The sequence below is a fragment of the Vicia villosa genome, linkage group LG3 (genome assembly GCF_029867415.1).
Source record: "Vicia villosa cultivar HV-30 ecotype Madison, WI linkage group LG3, Vvil1.0, whole genome shotgun sequence".
NCBI classification, from domain to species: Eukaryota; Viridiplantae; Streptophyta; class Magnoliopsida; order Fabales; family Fabaceae; genus Vicia; species Vicia villosa.
This window is the reverse complement of record NC_081182.1, coordinates 64322430-64348844: the sequence shown is the minus strand read 5'-3', so window position 1 is coordinate 64348844 and position 26415 is coordinate 64322430. Positions and strand designations below refer to the sequence as shown.

Sequence of the window (26415 nt, the reverse complement as noted above, 5' to 3'; positions counted from 1 at the left end):
TTTTCAAACAAATTTCCAAAACTTGCAACTCAAGATTCAAAGGGATTTTCTCCAATATTATTAACCCTAATCCATCTACTATAAGTACAAAACAAGTCCAAGGTACAAGGGGAGGAATTCTGCAGCTATAGAGCCTAAAATCCGAGTGGAAAAATTGAAGAAAATTTCCAAATTCGATTTCCAAGTTGCAGGTGGATTTAGGAATTCTCTTTGATTCCAGTACCTTCTAAGGACTACATTGAACGATTTCAGATCATTACCAGGCTTCATCACGTCAAGAATCGCTCCCTGTAAGTCAGTTTTCGAGCTTTTAAAGTTTGCATCGATTTCATTCATATACGCATGATTCATGGATTTTATTGATGTATTTGTGTTTGTTTTGATATAATGATGGATTCTGGAACTTTAATCGTGTTTTTGTGCGTGTCTGAAGAAACCACCATTGTTAGGGTTTTTGCTCTCGTTTTGGGGCTTTTCGTTACAGGTGTTTTGTTGACCAAATTAAGGTCATAATAGGGTTCGTGGGAGTCATACGAACTCAGAGGAACCCTCGCGAAATATTTCTTTGTTCTCTAGGTCCTATTCGTTATTTTTCGCAGGTGTAGAAAGTATGTTCTATTACAGCGCACCCCCAAAAGCGGTGTAAAAGGGCGTTTGCAGGTTTTGGCTGGGGAAGATGACGTCGTGTCATCTCATGATTGGCCCGTTTGAATTCTTTTTGGCGAGCGCGCATTCTGATTGCATACGGATCCGGTGCGTTATGAAACACGCACTAGCGTGTGCCCTCACGATCCAGACCATCAGATCTCTTCATCTCTCCATCCAACGAGCCTGAACCTGCGCGTGCACCATGGTCCTTCAGCGCCTGCCACACACGATCCAGCTGAGTGTTTTCTAAATTTTTTTTAGTTTTAATTACATAATTTTCTATTTTTATATATTTATATTTATATATTTATGTTTATATATTTATATTGATACATATTTATTTGTTTGTTTACATGAATTAATTTATAAAATTTTATTTATAAAATATAATTATAATAACAATTAAATATTTTATTTTAAAAATTATTTATTTAAATCATTTTTAATTTACATTCAATTACTTTTATTACTTCAAAAATTCATATTTTCCTTATTTTAATTCCAAAAATCTCCTAAAAAATATTTATTACATTCAAATTATTTTCCTGGTTCCGATTTAATTAATTAGGTCGCGAGACCAATAATTAATTAAATTATTTATTTTCTTTTATTCAACTTCGTACCCTAATTAGGGTTCGTGAAGATCACGCCCTACACTGATTTTTATTTTCTTTTCTGTATGTTATCAGGGTTAGCAACATGATTCGTCCCGAGCGCGCGCCTTCCACAAACCTCAAAGTTAAGTAATTTAATTTCACTTAATCTAAATTATATCTGAATTATGTCGATATTAGGGTTTGCTTTGCATTCACCCCCTTTTCTGCCTTGCCTTTCAGGGTCAACCCTAAAAGCGCCAAGCAACCATATCAGATCAAATCGCACCAAAGCTAAGTAGCCTCGCTTATTTAATTATTAATTGTTATTTATTTTATTTACTCTTTATTTTCTGGTTAACCCTGCCAACCTTCGAATTAGCCATACACTCACCCAATTTTTATTTACCATCTTTTTCAGGGTTGTCAATTGCCAAAGCTACGTTATTGGTAACCCTGAGCCCTATTTTTTTTATGCCTTTTATTACTTGTGTCAACCCTGATAAGGGATCCGCTGGTTACAATTTCCCGCCCCCTTTATTGCTTTATGTTATTATATACTGCGTGGTTAGTAATCTTAGGGAGTGCAAGCCTTAAATTGAACTAGAATAACTAATTAAAAGATAAATATCTGAATATAATCACGTGATTGTTGCACACACGCACCCTTTTGGGTAACCCCCTGTTGCCTGTTGCCTGTTGCCTGTTGCTTTCTTATTTTTGCAGAATAAGCCACGTCCCTCGGATTCGAAGATACCTCAGCCATAAAAAGGTCATGACCCTAAATGATGCTGCCTTCGATACACAAATGACCTCGACCCTCGGAAGTTGCCTACGGATAAAGGCTGAGGTATCTTCTGGCTGCCTACGAAAATGGCTTATTCTGGTCCTTGCCTTAGACTACCTGCCCTCCTATGGCATGGGACAGTTTTATGGTAAAGGATGCTTCGATGACCCTTCAACCTCCAAACGAAAGGCTTCCTGCCCTCTTATGGCAAGGATAGACCCTTTCATTCTGAAAGGCAAAAAGAGACCTATCATCTGAGTTTAAGGTAATTGCCCCTAATTGCCTTGCAATGCTCAAACCTTTTTATTATATTCTTTCTCATAATTTTTCAAAAGGGCAACGCTTATTCACAAGCTAAAGTCCCTATCTCTTTCATCTACATTTTCTAAACAAACGAGCAAGCAAAGCAATTAAGAGCCCATGGAAAACCATGGATGCAAAGGGTGCCTTACACCTTCCCTTTGCATAAATTACCCCCCGAACTCAGTTTTCTTAAAAGGTTTTTTTCTGTTTCTTTTTGCCTTTCTGAATTTGTTTGGATAAAATAAAAGTCGGTGGCGACTCTTGCTTACCGCGACATTCCGATTAATAAAAAGTCAGTTCACCGTGTTACAGAACTGGCGACTCTGCTGGGGATTTTCGATTAAAAGAGGGGTTACCTTAAAAGTTTAGGATTCACTTAAATGTTTTCTATTGTTTGCTTTGCTTGTTTTATTTTTCAGGGCTGTTTTGGGAAAATTGAAGGACGAATCCTATTCCCGGATTCAAGAACACTTAAGATTAGGAGTGGCATAGTCATGGCGACCTCTTTCACATATGTGGGAGATGAGTCAATATGAAGTTCACGCTTGAGTTAGGACTCCATAGCATATGCACACCTTTCTCAAATGAGGGGGGTCTATGTATGTGTCTATGGGTGCGCCGGAGCTCAAGGACCTTTAGTTACCCTTAACCCATCCTGGCCTTTAGGAACGTAGTGGGGGGACTACTCTTGACAAATGTTAAGAACTAGTCGCTACCCGATGCTACAATTCAGATAGGTTCTTTCTCAAAGTATCATTGCATGGTGCGAATGCATCATGTCCGAGGGTGCTTTAGAAGGGCTGACAATTCTGGATAACTTGTAGAACCCGTTGCTGAAATCTCCTTATCTATAGAAATACCCTTGGGAAGGACACCTGATCAGACTCCATGCAAGCCTTGAGCCAAAAATTGTGTGACTTGTGTGACTTGCGTGACTTGCCTGTGTTTGCTACTAACCTCCATTTCTTTGCAGGTTTTGTTAAGATGACTTGTTTGTCCTTACTATCTCACACCACGCCTAATGCACTGCATTCACATGACATCATGACATCATAAGCATAACATAATTAACTAACCCTTTCAAGGATCTTAGGGTTTTAGGGCGCTCAATTTCAGGCGCTCTTATCAAGGACTGAATTCCTATCTAGGGGCAAGAGGATTTATTTTCCTCTAGTCACATGCCTTCCAAATCAAAGACACAGTACCTAATCAAGGGGCAAGAGGATTTATTTTCCTCTAGCCATGTGCCCTCCAATTCAGAGGTATCCCGAATCAGAGGCTATGACCCACTGGATATGGTGAGCTTGATTCCCATAGAAGAACACCCAAGAATCAGAATTTTTCAAACAAAGATGCTACCAAATCATTTCTAATGTTTCTAACTAAATTCCGTAAAGATCCTTGAAAACATTACATTTGCATTCATCACATTGCATAACAGGTTTCCGCAATAAGTTTCCCATTCTCTCTCGCTGTTTATTTCAGCACAACTGAAATCTCGAGCAGTCATTCAAAAAATCTTCAGGCTCGGAATACCCGATCCCAGACTTTAATTCTAAACTCACCCAAGGGGCAAGAAAAATTGAAGGCACTCCTATTCTTGGGGTACAATTACAATGCGAGATGCGCTTATTATTCGAACAATCCTGGTTATGGTGTAAAGGATGGTAGACCATTGAAGCGTGCGATTAAAGATTTAATCATGACACTCAAATCAGAAAAGACCACGATAATGGAATCACGACAACTGAGTCACGATAATGGAATCACGACAACAAAGTCACGACAACTGAGTCACGATAATGGAATCACGACAACAAAGTCACGACAACTGAGTCACGACAACAAAGTCACGACAACTGAGTCACGATAATGGAATCACGACAACTGAGTCACGATAATGGAATCACGACAACAAAGTCACGATAACTGAGTCACGATAATGGAATCATGACAACTGAGTCACGATAATGAAATCACGACAACAAAGTCACGACAATTGAGTCACGATGATGGAATCACGACAACTGAGTCACAACAATCAATTCACTCCTATGATCCAGACGCTCAGGGCAATCGAGTCAACGAATTCTCCTGACCATAAACCCAATGCGAGGTGCGCATACCATTCCAACAGTCTCGGACATTACACAAACAATTGCTGGACATTAAGTAATAAGATTCAAGATCTGATCAATGAAGGAGAAATCAAATCCAACCCTCCTGAAAGCCCTGTGGTGATCACCGCTCCTATGCCTAGTAATGACAAGATTGATTGACGTCTCGACGGACGAACTTTTGGATCATTATATCTACTTTCATTTGCAAGTTCTTTCCTGTTTGTTTAAACATTTGACTCATGATAGACATTATCTGTTTTAATAATCATCATCAGTGCATTGCATATATTTGTCTTGAATAAATTATTTTGTTATCACTCATTTTAAATTACGTCTTTACTTTGCATATGTTTTATGATACTCAACTCCTGCTAAAGTTGTATACCTTTTAAGGGAGGAGGACGAAAACGATACCGCAACCTCATACAGTATGCTTTTGAGCGGACTATGCTGACGATGTACAGGCATTGTTTCAATTCCTAAACAGTGGAGATATAAGGATGTTAATCCCTCGTCAACCCCTTTGAGCCTAAGAAGTAGAAGTTTCTTTCTTGTACTAATTAAAACCTTTGATCATAACCTGGGGGCAGGGTAGTTCCCAGTTAATTTGGCTGTGCATTCTAGTTCAAGAGAATCATTCAGTACACCTTTCAATAAAGATTTCAAACACAAGCGTTCATCCGTACACATCAAAGAAGTGTTGGAGATGTCAATCAAAAGCCAATGATGGTTCATCAATCATTAAGCAAGGCAGTCAACATCTTTCAAAAAGAAAAAAAAATGAATGAAAGAATGAAAAAACATATATACAAAGAAAAGCCTGCTAAGTCAAAAATAAAATCAAAAGATGACTTAGGCAAAAATCGAGGCATCCCGCTGACTGTAAGCTTAAAACAGACAGTTCAGGCAAAAGTTAGGGATATCAAAAGATGAAAAAAGAGAAGTCAATAAATTCCTGAACGACACAATGTTGTGACTACCAAAAGGAAGAAGTGACTGCCATCTCAAAAATTCTCTTTGCTTGCGAATCATCATCATTATCAAAAGTGCAAATCCAAAAGTCTCTTGGAACCTGAATGCATAAGCCAAATTTACTGAGTTTAGGACTGAAGATCATCACGAAGAGGGGTGGGGATAAATAAACTTTGAGCCTTGATCCTTTGTTTCTTAAACCGTGAACCAAGCCACGTTACAACCCTTGAAAGTCCTAATTGAAGCATGGTTAGTTCGAAAGCATACTGTCACCAAAAAAAAAGGTATCCTGACTCCTTAAGGTTTACCAAAAACGAGGAGTCGGTATTTCATTCTTACAAACATTAGTGCAAATATCATTTTTTTTACAAGTGTCGTGTTTTTGCATCTCATGTTCTAAAGGTTTTTCAAAAATTCAAGACAAACGTATGCATTGCATCTCATGAATTCATTATTAAACATATCCTGCTACATAATTTCAAATGTTAGCATCAGAAAGAACTTGCACAGGGTACAACTAATGACTGAAAGTTATCCCGACAGACAAGATTACGCCAAGAAGCAATGTATCCTACGTATACAAGGGGCATGGCATGCTTTGCCCAATCAATCAGGGGCAATCAAGTCAAGATTCGAAGAATCTCTCAAATACCAAAAAGCCAAAGACATACATCTCAAATGGGTTTCAAACTATTCCCCGATCCATCTGGGGCAATCAAGTCAAGATTCCGAGAATCTCTCAAGGATGCCAAGAATAATTAGGGGCATGCACCCAAGTAAATCTGAATCTATTTCCAATCAACATGGGGCATTGTCATGGGCCTATGATTACTAGGGGCATATCGCCCATAGTGTACATCTCATAAAGTCCTCGCGAGGCAAACCTTTCCAAAGTTCCTACTAGCAGGGGCAAATTTGTGCAAGTCCAGTTTGACATCTTGATCAGCATTCAGTGGCGTGTCCTAATCAAATCCAGGAATGGTGGTTACTATAATACTGGGGGCAACTTTCAAGACACCCATGTCCCCCCACAGAGCCGATCATATCCCCACAGAGTAATCATTTTCAAATGCTCTCGTCTCGACAAAGACATGACTCCCCAACAGAGTTTACACCTTCAACGCTACCGGTTCTCCGACACTTCACTTTCCTCCAACACGGCGCATTAATATCTTTATCACCAATCAGGGTACATCAAGTTACTGATCATCCCCAAGCAGAAATCATAAATCCCCAGCTGAGCATCTTTCAAGACGAAATCAAACATCAAAATCACAGAGACCTGGAGATTTATTCGCTCTACTAAGACAACATAAATCATGTTTGCATATCATATGTCATAAACATATTCATACATTGCATACATTACCTCTTAATGAACTCATCCATAACATACAAAGTTTCTCATTTATTTTGAGGGACTCATTACATAATACATGCATCATGACATTGCATAAAGACTAACTATACCTTTTGCAGAATACAGGTACAGACAAACGAACGAAAACTCCAACTTTCCAAGGTCTAATTCATCTACCACGAACGGTAATGACACGATCATTTTCAAGATCTAATTCAGCTACCACGAACGGTACTGACACGGTCAATGCTCCAAGGTCTAATTCATCTACCACGAACGGTAATGACACGATCATTTTCAAGATCTAATTCAGCTACTACGAACGGTACTGACACGGTCAATGCTCGAAGATCTAATTCGGTTACCACGAACGGTACTGACACGATCAAGCAATCAGAGATCTAATTCTATCATCACGAACGGTGTAGACACGATCAATGACCAACTAAGTCTAATTCAGTTACTGCGAACGGTGCTGACACGACAAGAGAATCTAATTCTATCATCACGAACGATGTAGACACGATTATCTCTCCAAGATCTAATTCAGTTACTACGAACGGTACTGACACGATCAAATTGCAGAGATCTAATTCCATCATCACGAACGGTGTGGACACGATCAACTGCTTCTAAGATCTAATTCGGTTACTACGAACGGTACTGACACGATCAATTCTCAGAGATCTAATTCTATCAGTACGAACGGTGTAGACACGATCACTGACTTTCCCAGTCTAATTCAGCTACTACGAACGGTACTGACACGACAAAAGATCTAATTCAAGTATCACGAACGGTACTGACACGATCAATTCCCAAGAATCTAATTCATTTACTACGAACGGTAAATGACACGATCAACGCGCAAACAACATCATCTCAGACTTCAACTACCAGATGGCATCCACAAGCCCATCTCCGACAAAAGTCCCTACTTCAAATAGGGCAAATTTCTTGGTATTCTTATGTTCAATCATCTTCTACCTTCAGATACCGACTGGCATGCAGACCACTCTACATCTTCAGGTTTAAGATAATTGAACAGGGGCAGCTGTCATACCCCAAAATTTGCCCATGCTATTCAAAAACACAAAGCTCCAAAACACAGTCTCCCACACAGAAACTCTAAACTAGGGTTTGACTAATTCAAGAGAAAATCATTGAATCAATGGCTCAAGGTGGTTCAATGAGGTCCCTAATATCCCAAATTATCTCCATATAAAGTTTCGAGTCAAACAGAACAAATTTGGTTCCTCAAATCTTGATTAGGTCAACAGTCGACTCTCAAGGGCAAAACAGTCATTTCAGGTCAAAATACAGTCAAAGTTCAAGATACTTGGTCAACAATATCCTCATAACCCTAAAATCATCATTTGATCAAGGATTGATCATGATGATGCAAGGAAAGATCAGAAAAGTCAAAAGTCAAAGGTTACTATTTTGGGCATGAACTGAAAAAGTCAACCAAACTTTGAAAATTCACCAAATATTCATACTTCATCAGAAAAATTCCCACCAAAGCTCATTTTAAAGGGAATTCATTCCTCTATCCAATAGTACAAGAATCAAAGCTCATAGGTCAATGGTTTAAGAGATATGGCTTCATACATTATAGGCCCTTTTCAAAAGTCAACAAAAAGACACTTTTTTCAAAAGCTCATAAAATGAGAATGAAAAATGATTTTGATATAGGACCAAAGACATTGGATAAAGGACTCTCTAAGGTTTCCAAAATGTCCTAGAACACCTCCATACCTCAAAAATTGAGGGAGATACACCTTGTCAAAGTTAGGTAATTTTGGAGGGAAAAATGTGAAGGAACTTAAACTTTTTTGCAAATGGGCCTAAGTTATTTCAATTCAATCTTAATCCATAATCCATCCAGAGCCCAAAATCTATTTGCCACGAAAATATGATGAATATTTGATTTTATTTGAATTTTTATTCACTTAATATCATATATTTAATCAAAATTAAAGAAAAAAAATTGAAAAGATTTATTTTCTTTTTAAATCAATCATCATTAATCATCAAAATACCCCAATATCCATTCCAAATTCGTGCATAGGCTAAAGGTGTGGAAAAGATTGAAATTGATCCAATTTAGAAAGATTTGAAAGCATATTTTCAAACAAATTTCCAAAACTTGCAACTCAAGATTCAAAGGGATTTTCTCCAATATTATTAACCCTAATCCATCTACTATAAGTACAAAACAAGTCCAAGGTACAAGGGGAGGAATTCTGCAGCTATAGAGCCTAAAATCCGAGTGGAAAAATTGAAGAAAATTTCCAAATTCGATTTCCAAGTTGCAGGTGGATTTAGGAATTCTCTTTGATTCCAGTACCTTCTAAGGACTACATTGAACGATTTCAGATCATTACCAGGCTTCATCACGTCAAGAATCGCTCCCTGTAAGTCAGTTTTCGAGCTTTTAAAGTTTGCATCGATTTCATTCATATACGCATGATTCATGGATTTTATTGATGTATTTGTGTTTGTTTTGATATAATGATGGATTCTGGAACTTTAATCGTGTTTTTGTGCGTGTCTGAAGAAACCACCATTGTTAGGGTTTTTGCTCTCGTTTTGGGGCTTTTCGTTACAGGTGTTTGTTGACCAAATTAAGGTCATAATAGGGTTCGTGGGAGTCATACGAACTCAGAGGAACCCTCGCGAAATATTTCTTTGTTCTCTAGGTCCTATTCGTTATTTTTCGCAGGTGTAGAAAGTATGTTCTATTACAGCGCACCCCCAAAAGCGGTGTAAAAGGGCGTTTGCAGGTTTTGGCTGGGGAAGATGACGTCGTGTCATCTCATGATTGGCCCGTTTGAATTCTTTTTGGCGAGCGCGCATTCTGATTGCATACGGATCCGGTGCGTTATGAAACACGCACTAGCGTGTGCCCTCACGATCCAGACCATCAGATCTCTTCATCTCTCCATCCAACGAGCCTGAACCTGCGCGTGCACCATGGTCCTTCAGCGCCTGCCACACACGATCCAGCTGAGTGTTTTCTAAATTTTTTTTAGTTTTAATTACATAATTTTCTATTTTTATATATTTATATTTATATATTTATGTTTATATATTTATATTGATACATATTTATTTGTTTGTTTACATGAATTAATTTATAAAATTTTATTTATAAAATATAATTATAATAACAATTAAATATTTTATTTTAAAAATTATTTATTTAAATCATTTTTAATTTACATTCAATTACTTTTATTACTTCAAAAATTCATATTTTCCTTATTTTAATTCCAAAAATCTCCTAAAAAATATTTATTACATTCAAATTATTTTCCTAGTTCCGATTTAATTAATTAGGTCGCGAGACCAATAATTAATTAAATTATTTATTTTCTTTTATTCAACTTCGTACCCTAATTAGGGTTCGTGAAGATCACGCCCTACACTGATTTTTATTTTCTTTTCTGTATGTTATCAGGGTTAGCAACATGATTCGTCCCGAGCGCGCGCCTTCCACAAACCTCAAAGTTAAGTAATTTAATTTCACTTAATCTAAATTATATCTGAATTATGTCGATATTAGGGTTTGCTTTGCATTCACCCCCTTTTCTGCCTTGCCTTTCAGGGTCAACCCTAAAAGCGCCAAGCAACCATATCAGATCAAATCGCACCAAAGCTAAGTAGCCTCGCTTATTTAATTATTAATTGTTATTTATTTTATTTACTCTTTATTTTCTGGTTAACCCTGCCAACCTTCGAATTAGCCATACACTCACCCAATTTTTATTTACCATCTTTTTCAGGGTTGTCAATTGCCAAAGCTACGTTATTGGTAACCCTGAGCCCTATTTTTTTTATGCCTTTTATTACTTGTGTCAACCCTGATAAGGGATCCGCTGGTTACAATTTCCCGCCCCCTTTATTGCTTTATGTTATTATATACTGCGTGGTTAGTAATCTTAGGGAGTGCAAGCCTTAAATTGAACTAGAATAACTAATTAAAAGATAAATATCTGAATATAATCACGTGATTGTTGCACACACGCACCCTTTTGGGTAACCCCCTGTTGCCTGTTGCCTGTTGCCTGTTGCTTTCTTATTTTTGCAGAATAAGCCACGTCCCTCGGATTCGAAGATACCTCAGCCATAAAAAGGTCATGACCCTAAATGATGCTGCCTTCGATACACAAATGACCTCGACCCTCGGAAGTTGCCTACGGATAAAGGCTGAGGTATCTTCTGGCTGCCTACGAAAATGGCTTATTCTGGTCCTTGCCTTAGACTACCTGCCCTCCTATGGCATGGGACAGTTTTATGGTAAAGGATGCTTCGATGACCCTTCAACCTCCAAACGAAAGGCTTCCTGCCCTCTTATGGCAAGGATAGACCCTTTCATTCTGAAAGGCAAAAAGAGACCTATCATCTGAGTTTAAGGTAATTGCCCCTAATTGCCTTGCAATGCTCAAACCTTTTTATTATATTCTTTCTCATAATTTTTCAAAAGGGCAACGCTTATTCACAAGCTAAAGTCCCTATCTCTTTCATCTACATTTTCTAAACAAACGAGCAAGCAAAGCAATTAAGAGCCCATGGAAAACCATGGATGCAAAGGGTGCCTTACACCTTCCCTTTGCATAAATTACCCCCCGAACTCAGTTTTCTTAAAAGGTTTTTTTCTGTTTCTTTTTGCCTTTCTGAATTTGTTTGGATAAAATAAAAGTCGGTGGCGACTCTTGCTTACCGCGACATTCCGATTAATAAAAAGTCAGTTCACCGTGTTACAACAGTCATTGGGATTGAGACTGTTAGATATCACTGAGGTGATTTAGGAAATGGGATGGTGATTTCTCATATCTAGATGTCAATTTCTAGGTAGAAGTTACACGAGATAGTGATTAAGTAAGAAGTTGTAAACTGGGACTGTTTAGACTTTGAATTAATATTATCATAGTGGATTTCCTTTTTGGTTTGGTAGCCCCTAGATTAAGTATTGTTGCATTTGAATTGAGTTAACAATTCTCTGTGTTGTTTATCATTCTGCAATTTTATTTTAGTACAATTTCAGTCTAATTTGTCTAGTCTATTTCCAAATGTTGTAACATTTGTCTTGACATCATGTGTCATTGGGACAGCTGTTTAGCATCCGTTGTAAGTTCCAGAATTTCAATTTACATGTAATAAGAGCGAGTAAAGTTACATACCTGAATTTAATGTTGGAGTAGTGTAAGAGAATGTGAACTTGATGTTTTAAGTGTGTGCAAAGTGATTGTTTAAGTATCCTTTTTTCTCCTAATATGTTTGGGTATGCTTGTGCTTCAATATTTTTAAAGTTTGACCATGAAAACATTGCAAATATGTATTTTAAAGAGTGTGTCAGATGACAAAATCCGCTATGACATTGTTCATCTTTAGAACGCTCGTTAAGCGAGCTTAAGCTGGCTAAGCAAGAATTTTCAAACCTTTTGACCGGGCACGCTAGGAGAAACATGGCTCAAACCAAGTGTGCTTAGTAAGCCCTTATTTTGTTTGCCTTGGTACTCTGGTCTTATCATTGTGATTTTAAAATAAATAACTAAAAAGAAAGCATTACTAAGAAAAGTTGTAAAATATGGTTGAATTTCCTCCTAACAAGCGCTTGTTTAACGTTAATAGCTTGACAATAGTCACTATCACATAATAAAATAGAAGGTGTTATGATGGATTATTTCCTTACATAAACAGTTAGAACTAGCTAATACTATTAGTAGGTTAGTAACTATTAAAAAATATATAGGCATTAAACGATATATATAGAAAACTTAAAACGATAAAAACTATTGAGATTTCTTTAAAAAACTAACGCTAGTCCCTAATGCGAGCGTGCATTTTTTCGGTTTGGCATCTATTCCTCCTCTGTCACATAGAAGCCCAAGAATTTATCGGCTCTAACTAGAAAGGTATGTTTCTATAGATTAAGTCTCATGTTGTATTGCCGGACACATCGAAACACAAGTCAGGTGATCGTCGTGTTGCTCTTCTTTTCTATATTAGATGATCTTATCGTTCATGTAAACCTCAAGTGCTTCCCTTATTTCTTCTTAGAAGATTTTGTTCATTATCCTCTAGTACGTCACTCTCACATTCTTCAAGCAAAAAGGCATGACGTTGTATTGATAATTGGCATGCTTTTTCATAAAGGCAATCTTGCCTCTATCTGCCTCGTACATGGGTATCTGATTATAGTCTAAATATGCATCCAAGAATGATTAGAGTTTGTAGCCAAATGAATTCTCTACTAGTTTATCGATGTTTGGGAGTTAGTACGAGTTTTTTGGGCATGCTTAATTGAGTTAAATGTAATCAACACACACTTTACGTTTTCCATATACCTTTTTAACTAGAACAACATTGGATAACTATTCGATATAACTTACTTCATAAATAAACTTAGCGTCGAGTAGGCTCTGTATTGTATTCATGGTTGCTTCGACCTTTTCAGGGAATTATCGTCTTGTTTTCTAGGCCACATACCAAGCAGAGAGTCAATATTCAATTGGTGGCAAGCTATTGTAAGGTATATGCCAAGCATCTCATCTAGAGAAACTGCGAAAACATCGACATTAGATTTGAGGCATTCGATGAGTCCTTTGTTTACTCTGGCCAGCAAATCAACTCCCACATAGATTGAACTTGCTGGATTCTCATTAAGTTGCACAACTAGTTTCCATCCAAGGTAGATCTTCGGGCTTTTGCTATAGTTTATAGTGATGAGTTGAGTTCGTCATCTTGTAGGACTTCCTCTTCTCGTACGTCGAGGTCGATGGAGATGATGGATGATGTATGAGTCTTATTTATTTTCTTCTCGGAGATAAGTGTTGTCGCATGAGGGTTTTGTAGCATTATCTCATGTACCTGACAAGATCCACGTAGATCAGCAGGGAGGACGATTGGTTCCGCAAAGTTGTTGTGATACTTCAACTTCAAGTGGATTATAGATGCAACCGCATCTAACTCCGCGAAGATACAATTGTAGACGCTCATGCAAAAAATACATGTACAAAATCCTTTCATCTGTTTTAAAATGACTATCATTTTAACAAATAAAATTTGTTATAAAATAAATATCATTATCACTTTTCAATATATAAATAATTATTGATTTTCAATTATAACGTAAAGGCGAGCACTAGTATTTTTCAAGAGGATTTCTCAACCAATCTCATAGATCTCTTAAACACCACATGAAATTCTTTTTTTTTTCCCAATTTCTGTAGATGCACATCCGAAAACACTCTATATTTTGAAAAAAAATGGTTTTTTTCCGTAGATGTATCTACGGAAAAATCAATTTTTAAAAAAAAAGTACTTCCGAATATATATCTACGGAAACATGAGGTCTATTTTGTCAATTCGGTGGTGCGAAAGAAGACCACGAGGTTGATTGAGAAATCTTTTTTTCAAATTTATTTTATAAATAAATTATCTTACGCTCTCTATTGAAGGGTAGGATGGAAAGAGTCAAAAATGGCAGAAAAAGAAGGATCCTACTTTGTGGCAGAAGCTAGAATGGAGAGGATAGGTATGGGGTTATAGCTAGCTAGGTAGCTTTATAGACTGACACCCCACTAACATTAACAAAAGTTGGAAAGTGACCTCTGCTAAAATTATCTCCATAATTACCTTACATTGTCTTCTTTTATTTTTTTTTTTTTCAACTCCTACTACTCTCCTCTGCGCTGCTAAATTACTTGTTCTTTTTTAACTCTAACTCTACGCATATTAAGAATACTTACCTTTACTTCATATTTTTATGCAAAACATATCTTATTACTGTATTATTTTTATTTATTTATTTTTGTTAGAAAATGTGTTTGATTAAAAACTATTTTAAAATAACAATAATTGCTAAAGTGAAAAAGTACTTAAGTTACATTTCTTTAGAATTAAAACATATTAAATCATCAAAAGTAAAACCATTATTGCAATGATAAGATTACCCTTTTTTAAACACACTTAGCCTTGTCCGAACGAACTCTTTTATTTCCATATTCTTTTGCCTTTGTTTTTTATACTAATATTGAGTTATTTAAATATATACTAAAAAGATTTGTCTCATTACATTATAAATTTGTATTCCGTTTAACACTCGAATCGATAATCCTTAATTTTTAATTTATAGATCCACGGTGATATTACATAGATGTATGCGCAGTATGTGCGGTACTTCAGTATTATTTAGAGTGCATGCATCATATACAGAATGACACATTTTTTATGTTATTTTTTTTATTAAAAAAATGGTTAATTTGAAAATTAATTTAAAAATATATTATTTGAATCTTTTTAAAAAAGTAATTATTTTAAAAAAATTCATAAAAGTAAGATTAAGAAAAAGATAAAAATAAAGAAGAGAAAATGGAGAAAAATATAGACAGAAAAATTCCAAGTCCTATTTCATAAGGTTTTAGACAAACTCATACATTTAAATGTGTTCCTATTCTACTACCTCCGTTCCTATATATAAGAGACATTTCATTTTTTAGGTTCATTGAATAATCAATGTATCTAGTATGTATATTGAATAGATACATTAATTATTCAATGAATCTAAAAAGTGAATTGTCTCTTATATTAAGGAACAGAGGTAGTATTATTTAAACCATTTAAACGTGTTCCTATTTTATAATTTAGGTTTAATACACTTTTGATCATCTCATTTTGATTATGTCACAAAAATGGTCCTATCTTTTCCAAATTTACGAATTTGGTTCTTACCTCCACTTACGTCCTCCAGAAATGCATATTCTCTAGACATAATTGGATTAAGATCTTTTAACAGTAGGTCAATAAACCACTTCCAAGAATCCTTTGTCTCATATTCAACTATAGAATATGCATTTCTGAAGGACGTAAATGGAGATAAGGACCAAATTTATGAATTTGAAAAAGGCAACACCATTTTTATAACTTAATCAAAACACAAGGACCAAAAATATATTTAAGTCTATAATTTAAACGTGTTTAACTTGTATTTTACACAAACATTACCAATTAATCATCGCATGACAACACAAAATAATATTATATAACAAAAAGTACTTAATCAAATACATAATATCAAACTATTTAGAATACATAATATGTAATATCTAATACAAATACATAATACAAAATACCAAACTTAATACATAATATTAAATACATCCTACTATTACACACACAACCAACACCATTATCTTGAACCTCGTGAGGCATTTCAAACCTCCGTGGTCACAATTTTTACCAGCCAACTAAGTCAACTAACTCTATAGCATTATCAAACCATATTTTAGTGAGAGCATTAAATCAGATTATTTTCTCACCATTAATGTCATATTTGAGTACTAGAACATAAAATTGAAAAATAAACAAATTAGAAGCAATTTTGTATAACAAGAAAATAAAATAAATTATTAAAAATATAAATATAGATGCATATTGTAACTTTTTTTTTTATTTACACGCAATGTCCGTCTCAAGTTTTTGGAGGCCCTATGTAGAATAGTTACCGTTTAGTCATACAAAACTAATAGAGTCCCTATGTACTCATGTTTTAACCTGCCAAATATTTTATGAGGTCCTATTTAGCTATAGTTTAACCCTGAAAATTTTGAGACCCTGTGCGGTAGTCCGCTTTGCACACCCTCAAAGACAGCTCTGCTTACACCTCCATTGATGTACAAGAGAAAAAAGATGAAGATAAAAGAAAAATATAGTGAGAGAAAGAAACGTAACTAACTTTTTCAACAAATTCAATAAAGTTCAATATGTTGCAAATGCAACTAACTTTGAGATTTTATACTAACATGCAAATGCAAATTAAACTCAAATGTAAATGAAATTAAACTCAAATTTAAATGCTTGAATCTGAATTACAATTCAACACCATCCCTTAATTCATATTCAAGATTGAAAATCAACAACACCAATTTCATTCCTTAAATTGAAGAAGTGTTCAATCTTGACAGTCTTTACCAGCACATCTGTAAATTGCTTTTGAGTGCTACAGTGAACAACTTCAAACATTTCATTCTAAACTTGGCTATGCAGAAAATGATACTTAGTATCTATATGCTTGCTTCTCTCATGCAGTACTGGATTCTTGATAAGGTTTATTGTTGATTTGTTATCAATCATCAACTTGATTGGTTTGCTCACCTTGAACTACAGTTTCTGCAACAAATTCATCAGCCGAACAACTTAACACACAAACAATGTTCTAGTAATGTATTATGCTTCACAGGTTGACAGTACAACCACCAGTTGTTTCTTGGAGCACCATGAAAATGAAGCACCTAGTTACATAAACATGTAACCTGTAGTGCTTATTTTGTCAACTCTGTCTCCACACTAGTCAGAGTCTGAGTAACATATTAGTCTAGAGTCATCTGACACTCTAGATGGAAAATATACCCGAGTATCACTACTAAAAATTTCACTTTTAGTGACCGATTTAGAGACCGAAAAAATTTGGTCACTCTAGCTACCGTATTAGCCACCAAAATTTAATACCTTATGAATAAAATTTCAATGGTCACTAAATCGGTCACAAAATGGAATCAGCCACCGAATTAGCGACCGAATATTAGTGACCGAAAATTCAGTCACAAATATATTAGATTGAAAAAAATTAATAACATAATAAATTTATTAAATTTATAAAAAAGTGTCCTTTTAATTATGTAAATGTTTTTTTATGCAAATTTTTCTCTTTAATATTATTATAAAAAATATATAAATATTTTTCTAAGATATATTTATTATTTTTATAATAAACAAATTAATTATTAACATTTTAAATACTGTTAAAAATCAATTAATAATTTAATAAAAAAATCAATTAGTGATATCTTTGTCATTTATGTATCTTTATCTTCTCTCCCCAAAAGAAAAGACGCAAGTATCTCCTCAAAAACCCTAGCCGCAACCTGTTTTTGTCTTACAGTGGCTTAATCTTTCATGAACACAACACTACTACCAATCTATTCCCTCGTCATGTCCTTTCTATCCATTATCTTGTTTTTCTAAACAATAAAAATGGTGTCGGAGATCCACCGTCAAAAACTCTGTTTCCGGCCGTGTTCAAGATTGTTCGTTGATTTTAGTAATGGATTTGTGATCTTTATCAAATTAACTCTCATCTGAACTTTTTTTTCCTCGATTTGGACATTGTCTCCATTGCCGGAGCATACAACCTTCATGGGTCCTCTTCTCTGTGAGTCTTCTATTATAATATAATAATTTGTTATCATAGTTTGTTAAATTTTTGTTTTCAATTTTAAAAAAAAAAATCTATTTTTAAATCTTGATTTCTTTATATTCTGTAATCGCTAATTTCTTTAGATCTATTGATATTTAGATTTTGAAGAAATTTTTTGTTTTACAGGCCCCAATTTCATTAAAAACTTTCAATGGGTTGGAATTGATAAGGGTTTCGTGGGCATAGAAGGAAGGAATGTTTTCAGATCAAGAAGTTAGTGTTGGATTTTGAATCTCTTTATGTTGCTTGTTGATTCAATTCTTATTGTTAATTGAATTCTCATGTTGCTTTGGTGGCCTCTACTTCATCTGAATAGTTGGAATTGTTGGAGAATGACAAAAGTTACTTATTTCATCAAAAAGGTACATCTATGCTTCAAATTGATGTGCTAACTAGCAATAGTTACTAGGTTTTGGCTGAAGTTGTAATAATTATTTTTTGATATTAATATTTTTTAATTCTTAAATAATGACGGTTCTACTGGTATATTAAATGAAATTGAAAATAATTAGCTTCAGTAAAATATGAAAGCTGTGTTGAAAAAAAAAATGTGTTAACAAGAAAATCACACCTACAGACCTACTGCACATGTTATCAAGAAGTTTTGTTTTAAATATATTATTTACTTCTAATGTTACACTATCAAATGAGTGCTTTTAAGGCTCTGTTTAATATTTTCTTTGCAAATGTTTGGTCATGTGACAGTTAAAAAAAATCATGGTCGAATGTTGATTTAAACATATCCTAGATGATTAGAATAGAGGCACTTTAATTATTCACTTTATCTTATTTATCAATTGGTGAGTTGGTTCAATATTTCATACTAGCACCACTTTTATGTTAATTATAGACAAATATTTTTTTTGTGACATTCTTACTTGTAGTCTGTTTTCATTCTAAATTAGATGTTTCATGTGTTGCAGGAATAACTAAAGGAAGAGTACATGGTCTTAGGAATAGAGTTTCCAACAGCAGCATAAAGTCGACTTATTATGATTCATGTTCCTTGTCAATCGAATGAGTTCAAAGACGAGTACATGGTCTTAGGAATAGAATTTCCAACAGCAGCATAGAAGTCGACTTATTATGGTTCATGTTCCTTGTCAATCGAATGAGTTCAAAGACATGTAAATGAAGAAATGAGACATGAAAGGGATCAACTACTTGAAGAGGCGAACCACAAGATTGGCGATAAGAGTGATGAATATAATATGTTGTATTTAATAATAATAGTTATTATCTTTTGTTAAAACAATTTATTAATACTTAGAAATACTTGTATTCTTTTGTTAATTTTTTTGGATGATATTGTTTTAATAATCTATATTTATAATCTTCTTTATTTTTATATATTTTTTTGTGAGTATTCAAATATTTAATATATTGAAATGTATTAAAAAAAATTAAACGGATAAAATTTAAAAAATATTACATTTTTTGAAAATTAAAATATTAGAGACCGATTTAGTGACTGAATTAATATAAAAACTAAAAATCTCACAGACATGAAATCGGTCACAATTTCGGTCGCTGATACGGTCACAAATTCGGTCACTAAGTTTCAGTCACTAATTTCGTCACAAAAAGTTAGCGACTAGCACTTTTCCAACTGAAATTTAATGGTCGCTATATTGGTCGCTAAACGACATAGTGACCGATTTTGGTGTTTTTTCGGTCACTAATTCGGTCACTATGACTACAACTTGGTAATGTGACCACTTTGATTTACTCATAAATCTACTCACCATTCCAAATGGATATCATATGATAGGTCTAGTGCTGCACAAATATCTCAGAGAGCCAATCAACTATTTGAAGGTTGTAGCATTTACATCCTCGCCATCTGGATCAGAGTGCCAATCAACTATTTAAAGGTTGAAGGTTATACCACATTTCCAAGGTCAGTCATATAAAAAACATTCATCAAAACCCTTTCGAACTTGTTTATCTCAGAACTACAACTTCCTGTTAGCAATATGTCATCTACATAAAGACACTCCTAAATCACATTTCCATCAGAGGTAAGATGCATATACACACCATATTTCATTTCACATTTTTTGAACCCCTGATGCTTGAAAAATGAATCAATTTTTATATTCCAAGCTCTTGGAGCTTATTTAAGTCTATACAAAGTTTTATGCAACTTATACATCATCCCTTATTTGTTCTCTATCACAAATCCAAGAGGTTGCAACACTTAAACTTCTTCTTGTAAGGGACCATTCAGGAAAGCTGGTTTTACATCTAAATATATTAGAGAGTAATTCCTATTTGTAGCTACATCAATCACCAGTTTGATTGTTTCATGTCTAACTACAGGTGCAAACACTTCAAAGTAGTCTAAGCCAGATTTTTGTAGAAATCCTCTAGCTACCAACCTTGCTTTATGCTTGGCAATTGACCCATATGGCTTCATCTTTATCTTGAAAACCCATCTCACACTGATGGCTTTCTTGTTCTTTGGTAAAACAGTCAATTCCCATGTCTTCTACTATCACATATCTACTGACAACAACTATATTGGTGATTGGGGAATAGAGGTTATAGGCACCTGTAGAGTGGTAACCTATAAGTAACATGACATTGTTTTTATCATCCAATTTCCTTTTAGTAGCATTTGGCACATGTTTGCAACAAACAGAACCAAACACCTTTAGATGTCTCATATTGTGCTTTATTCTAGTCTACTTCTTTAGAGGAGCTACTTCCTTTAACTTCTTTGTTGAACATCTATGAGCACATAAGCTCCAGTAGCAACAACTTCACCCCAAAAAGTGTGAGGTATATCCTTCTCTTTCAGCATACTCCTAGTCATGTCAAGTAGAGTTATATTTTTTCTTTCAGCAAGACCATTATGTTGTGGAGTGTATGAGGCAGTCACCTCATACTCAATACCATTATCCTCGCAAAATTTCTTGAAATCTCCAAATTTGAACTCACATACACCATCAGTTTTGAGGATATTCAACCTTTGTCCACTCAGATTTTTAGCCTTCACTTTCAACTTCTTGAACTCAACAAACACATCATGTTTGAACTTTATGAGTGTTACCCATGTCATTCTTGTGAACTCATCCACAAATGAAACAAAGTGATTGTTTCCTCTAAGTGAAGATATTTTAAATGGCCCACATACATCAAAATGCACCACACTAAAAGTTAGATGATATGAGTGATTTTCTTGTTTTCAGTTAGGTCATTTGAGCAGCCAGTGTCCACATACCACAAGTCTACCAATTTTTCACTTTCATTCTCATATGACATCAGTAGCACATGTTTATCCTCTGAATCTCATTTGGCTCTGTTGGCTTCTTCACACCTGTTTTCTTTGTTTGATCAACAATTAAAGGCAAAGTGGCCAAATCTGTTACAATTGTAGCACTCAACCTTTCTCTTATCAACATTCTTATGTTTGCTCTATTCTAAAAAAGAAGAAGGTTTTGACTTCTAAACATTATTTTTCATGTTCTCTAGCCATGCTTGCTTCTTGTTCTTATTAACAAAATAATCCTTCAGAACATGTTTTGACCCCCTTTCAGAGTTCCTTTCAGCCAGACGCAACTCTTGTGCCTCTAGACTACTCTAAAGTTATTTAATTATCATGGTGCTAGTGTCTTTAGCATTTTTTTTGGATACAACTATGTAATCAAACTAATGAGTAAGGGATTTAGGTACCTTTTCAATGATTACTTATTCAGACAAAGTTTATCCATAAGCCTTTATCTCATCCGTGATGAGAGTCACTCTAGAAATGTAATCTGGTACCTTCTCGTTGTTCTTCATGGTGAGATTCTTGTATTGCTTGTGTAGAGACTACAACTTCACTTTCTTAACTAATGTGTCACCACCATAGCACTACACAAGTGTATCCCACGCCGCTTTCACCGCCATCGCGTCAACAATTTTCTCGAACACCTTTGTATCCATACATTGATGGATATAGAACAATGCTTTATGATCCTTCTTCGTTGTATCACTTTGTACGTTTTTTTTTTTTGCATCTTTTGCAATCGACTTGTGATCGTCATTGAAGAGATCAAGAACATCTTGAGCTCTAAATAACACACGCATCTGAATCGACCACCAATTCCAATTCTTTATGTTGAATGTTGGAAGCTTTGTGTTCATGCTATTTTCTTCGTTGTTCATCTTCATTCTTTGGCACATCACCCAAATCTCATAAAGCACTAGTGTTTCCCAACCCATAGAATTAAGAAATATGATTCTTGTTTGATTTTGATCTTCAATTCAATGTGAATTTGATGAACAAAATTAATCACATACCTCAGGTACACTTATGTTTCCTTGTGATCAGAATCAGAGCTCTGGATACCAATTTGTTTGAGTTTACACCTCTATTGATGCACAAGAGGAAGAAGATGAAGTTGAAAGAAAATTGCAGAACGAGAAGAGAGAGAAAAAAATGTAACTAACTTTTTCAACAAACTTTGCAAAGTTCAATCTGTTACAAATGCAACTAACTTTGTGTTTATATGCTAACCCAAATGCAAACTAAGCTCAAATTCAAATGAAATTAAATCCAAATTCAACTGCTAGAATCTATACATGTGTTTTAACTTGGTATTAACATATTGGCTAGACATACATGTCATACAATCCTCGTGATGATATTGCGGTTCCTCATATACTAGCTCCACCTTATGCACCCCTAGTTGCGACTCTTTGTCTCAACTAATGCTCATGTCTAACCTAGTGGTTATGACCATGTCCCTCTTAATGCGTTCAGATTTGTCTATTTCTAAAACATTGACAAAAATATAACACAATAAAACATGTGAGTGTTGGGTCATTATGAGGGGGAAGCTTCCGCATTGGATCATGACTCGCATAAATGTCAAAGACTTACCCAAACAAGTGTAAGAGACATCACATACTCACCAAAAACCTTAAAGTAATGGTTCAACTGTTTTTTCCCATCCATATAGTTCTTTGTATAAAAACACATTGAATAATACTTGTTTGTTTTATTCCTTCGCCTTTTTTATTCAAATTTGGGGTTGGTTGAGAATGTCGACACTCACCCCCGTCAACGAGAATGCCTTCACATTCCCCTACGCATAAAAGTAAGTTTATATCATTATTCAATTTATTTACTTTATTATATAAATAACGGTAAATAATTTATTTTCACTATTTTTGATTTAGGTGGTCCGTTCTTGAGATGAACTACAACAAAGATCCTAAACACGCTATAATAGTCTATTAAAATCTTATGGATCACATTGGACCTGGAGATGTATTACAACAACTAAACAACTAAATATCTCGTTAACTTAGTTGTAATATCATAAATTTACTAATCTTCTAATAATGTATTTTTCCTCTACAGTTTGTCTGGAGGCCATGTATGGGTCTCAAGAATGAGATTAACCCCGAGGATGTTGCAGTTTGAACTACAAAAACAACAATCATCAGGTTCACTACTATGGAGATGCACCAGAGGGACCGTGTAAAACTGTAGTTCAGCATGCAACAACAAATCTCATATCCACCAACGTGTATGTGATAATGGCATCAACTAAGAGTCGAGGCCCAATGAAATTATAGAGATTGGAGAGACTTCGCTAGGGATGTGTGTCGTCAAAGGAAGCACCGACATCAATTGGCCATAAACGAACCTATCGTGCCAGAGGATGCTAGACTAACTCAAAATTATAAGAATAGATAAATATCGGTTTCAACAATATTATTTATGTCTCATCCGAGATATTTAGTCGACCTGCGCCAGCGAGCTTCGTCATCATACGCTTAACAACCAATCCCATAATGTTACCAAACCCAACAACCAATCCCACAATATTACGAAACCATATACACCAAAACTCACGACCAATTCATGCCATTCACCCAAACACGAAAAGAACATGATCCATACCGCCACCAATCATATGCCACTACCATTTCTTACCACAACATCGATGATATATAGGATACCACCACGTCCTACCATAGAACTCAACCAATGTACAACCAAACATCGTACCCCCAAAGCACACAACCATCACACCGCTAGAGCACCCAACTAACACATGTCTTTCAAACACCACAAGAACCATATTTCTTTGTTTCCAAAATGATTCAATGTCCCAATTCAACCAGCCCGCCCACACGTAACCTAACCAACACGATCCAACTAAGAAAACATGGGCACCAAACTCGATTACGACAATGTCAACTTACTAGGGAGATATGATCGACAATTTGTTAGATAACACTAACATCCCAAAACCCTCGCACCAAACTCCTCAGGCTCAGGCCAATACTAGGAGTAGGGATGTAAATGGATATTCATGGGGGCTGGTAGTATGATATCCATGTCCGCCCGTTGAATAAATATGATATCCATATTCACCCCATATCCGTGCGTGTATCTGTTAAACGGAAAATCCACGGGTTTCAAGGTGTCCACGAATATTAACAAATATCCATGGATAACATATTTTTTAGTAAATTTAAAAAATATATTTTCAACTTCTTTTAACGACAAAATTGCTATCACAAAACATTGATACATTTGCTCTTATTTTAACAACAAAGTTTTCTTCACATTAATTTACTTCTTTTTCACTAAAACACAACAACATCCAAACATAATATTCATACACTTCATTTTTAATAGAAAAATTAAAAATATTGTTGTCATACCCTAAAATTTGCCCATCATATTTCAAGATACCTTGGCTCAAACAGTCTCTTCAGACTCACATGATATTCAGATACTCAAGGCTACACAAGGATTGCAAGCATGTTCACTCTCCTCCTAAGCAATGAGGACCAAAATTAGGGTTTGGATTTAATCAAGGAAAATGGGACCTCTGACACCTCAAGTAGACTTCATGGCTTCCTATAGGCTTCAAGGAATCCTCATACCAAGTTTCAAGCTCTGATTTATAAGATTGCTCAGTCAACCGTTCAAATGGTCAACAGTCGACTAGTTTGACCTAAAAGTCAACTATGGTCAAATTACAGTCAAAACTCCTGATTTTTTGCCAACATCAACATTTTGAAGTTACATTCATCATTTGATCAAGGGTTGATCATGATTCATCAAGAAAAGCTCAAAAATCATCAAAAGGAAAAGTTTCTAAGTTAGGGTTTAAGGAGAAAAAGTCAACTCAACTTTGACTGGGCATAACTCTCTCATACTTTATCAGAAATGGTCCAACCAAAGCCTATTCTCAAGGAAATTTCATTCTCTACAACTTTGCCTCTCACATGCGAAGGCCAAAAATGCTTCATTCGAGAGATATGATCCAAAACATTACAGGTCCTCCAAAAAGTCATTAAAAAGTCATCTTTTTGAAAAGAAGTGTACATAAACAGGGAAACTTTAATGAAAATGAAACCAAAAGGAGTGCTTAGGGGACCCTTTGAGCTTTCTAAAAAGTTATAGAACACTCTCATATGATCAAAATTAAGGAAGTTATGAATTGCACAAGTGGGTTAAATTTCAAGAGATGCACAAAACCACAATTGAATGAATTTTGCATTTTTTGATTAGTGGGCCCAAGGATTGAATTTCAAACATGAACACGACCTAATTAAGGGTTCATAATATCATTCATTTATTTTTATGATATTTATTTATTTTATTTGGATTTTATTTGTTTAAAATCTAAATAAATCAAGTAAAAATATAAAAATATTTGATTTAATTCATGAGGTTTTATTTTAATCATCCAAAGGGCCCATAGATCAAATATTATTTATTCCATGTTTTTGCTTCACTTATAGTTGATTTTATTTATTTAATTTCAATGAAAATCAAATAAAATCATGGATGAATAATAAGAAATATTATGTGATGGATCCCATAAATATTTGATCAATTCAAATTGATTGAGAAGACCATAAACACGTGAGAAAGATGCATGAAATATGATGGAGCTTAAAATAGAAAACTTTGGTACAAAAAATAAAATCAAATTTTATTCAATCAAGGCATTTGATTCCTTCCATGTTTGTTACCCTAATTCTCCCTAATATATTCTCATATATAAGCACATAACTTTGGAGCCACGAAAGAAAACCCTAGTCTTAGAAGCACCTCTCCAAGTTCAAAAACTTTCACATAAAAGCAACTTTAGTTTTCTTGTTTGCAGCTCAGATCAGCCGTAACCAAAGGCTCCATTCTCCTTGTAAGGTGGAAAAAGGTAGGTACTCATCAAGATACACGATCAAGATCGTTCAAAACGCACGCATCATGTTCATATTTTTATGCAATTCTTTAATTTTTGTTTGTTCTATTTTGACGCATTTAAATTGAATCTAATGTTTGGTTTGAGTTTTTGGTAGTGTTTGAGACAGGTTAGGACCATTAAAACGAAGCCCTAACGTCCCTAATG

General features: G+C 34.9%; 1 long non-coding RNA gene across 1 annotated transcript; it reads left to right on the top strand.

Moving 5' to 3' along the window:
• The first annotated feature begins 17657 nt into the window (after window positions 1-17657).
• Window positions 17658-19394, top strand: LOC131655968 (uncharacterized). Its single transcript, XR_009299929.1, has 3 exons — window positions 17658-18001; window positions 18173-18408; window positions 18970-19394. It is a non-coding gene; the product is annotated as an uncharacterized LOC131655968 (long non-coding RNA).
• Window positions 19395-26415: the final 7021 nt, after the last annotated feature.